Here is a 1,859-nt window from a genome sequence, read left to right as displayed (position 1 = left end):
TTAGTCTGAGTTGTTCCCTCTTTTCCTCCCCAACAATATCTTGAGTTGGTTAGCACCTTGGGTTTTGATTTAATTGTCTTGATGCCATGGGGAGTTTCATGTCGTCTGAGCTGAATGCCAGACTTGACTTCTCTCAGCCTAACAGGCATCGAGGTTTCTTGTACTGTCTAAACCAGGGTTTCAGGTGGGTTAAGCTCTGTTTGCCTGCTCCATGACCAGCTTCGCTGTGGCTAAAAGCTTGTGTGGAATGGTTGTAGGACATCTGTTTAGAAACACTGTTAAATGCATCATGTTCTTGCGGTCAAGGCTAAGGTTTGGAGATAAAAAGCAAGAGGACTTAATATGGCAAGAAGGAGACTCGAAGGATTTTCCCTGGGCAGTCATCAACTCATTGAAGTGACAACTGCTGGAGGCCTTGTCCCTTCTTGCTCTGTCTGTTGTGGAGCTAGCAGCTTGTCTGAGGCCACACCAGGGAATAACTCTGTCCTGCTGGTTGTTCAGCCCCTTGAGAATGCAGAAGTTAACCTTTACTACATGCCCCAAGTGGCCTTGAAAGCTTTTAGATAGCCAAGTAGTTGTGTTCCTGCATGCTTATGGCTTTAAATGGTTGAAGTGGAAAGCAGATGACTTTGATTTCTGGTCCTAATACTAAAATCATTCTTCAAAGACATAGCATGTAGATTACTTTAGCACTAAATAACTCCCTATGTAGCTGATCTTTTAGGAAGGGGACTGGGTCCAGAAGGGTCTTCTAGGGTTGGAGTAATACAAGGTGTTCCTCTAGACGAGAGATCTCCCTTGTGTTGTTGGTTTTTTTTTTGTACTAGCAAATAATTGCTAAGGAGATAGATAAAAGATGAGTGTACTGGTGCTGACTGGAATCAGCATCCTTTAGGTTTTCTGGTCAGTAGTAGAAAGTGCATCCTTTCAACTTCTGGAGCTTGTACAGTGATACTTATTTTATACCCACTGGTGTTTCAGACAGAAGCACAAGTAACTTGCACAATACAAAACTGTGGATTGCAAGCATATGTTTTCTTGAAGGGAGTAGAAAGCGATTAGAATATGATTAGGGATTTATTGTTGAGAGGGATTAAGCAGCAGGAGCTTTTTAAGGTCACATCTTCAAATTGCTGCCTCTGAGAATTTGGTATCTGAATTTCCCCTTCCTTGCTACACTGGAAACACTGCTTGGGAAACCTTTGGTTCTTGAGGCACAGGAAGAAAGCCTTTAGCTACTTCATGCTTCATTATGGATCCCAAAAGCTACAGCTGGGAAAAGGAGCCCTTAGAAAACCTTTCTTGCTTGCTCTTTCTTGTTGTTTTTAGAGGATTTTAATTTTTTTAATCCTAATTTAAAGGATACTGCTTTAGAAATACAGCTTGAAAGTGATAGAGCACCTAAGCAGTCATCTTCTCTTGTTCGGTTCTGGGGTTCCATGACTTGGAAACTGCCTTCAGTGATCTTTCTGTAGGAAAGTGCTCTCTCATCTGTGACAGAGCAGGAGAAAGAAACAGCTTGAGAGACAACTTGTTTTATTCACAGTTCTGTAATGTTCTTTTACCTGACATTTATCCTAGAGTTTAAATATATGTTGTTAAGTGGCTGGAGACTGCCGCAGTGTCCAGGTTTTGTAGTGAGCAATTCTATTTCTCTTCTACCCCTTCCTTTCGTTTCTTCAAATGTGTGCCTCTGTGCTGGGCACCAGTGCTGCAGATGTAGCAGGCTCTCCTGGTCTCTTAGCTCTGGCTTTCTGTAACATGACATTTATAAAATGTTGAAGATGTCATGAAACCTTATCTGTGTGTAGCTTACCTGCTGTCTGGCCTTGTATGTGTACCTATCCGTTTTTTCTTCT

Source organism: Pterocles gutturalis, unplaced genomic scaffold (assembly GCF_000699245.1).
Source record: "Pterocles gutturalis isolate BGI_N339 unplaced genomic scaffold, ASM69924v1 scaffold32607, whole genome shotgun sequence".
In the NCBI taxonomy this organism is placed as follows: Eukaryota; Metazoa; Chordata; class Aves; order Pterocliformes; family Pteroclidae; genus Pterocles; species Pterocles gutturalis.
The sequence above is the reverse complement of the archived record's forward strand: the minus strand, read 5'-3'. Positions refer to the sequence as shown.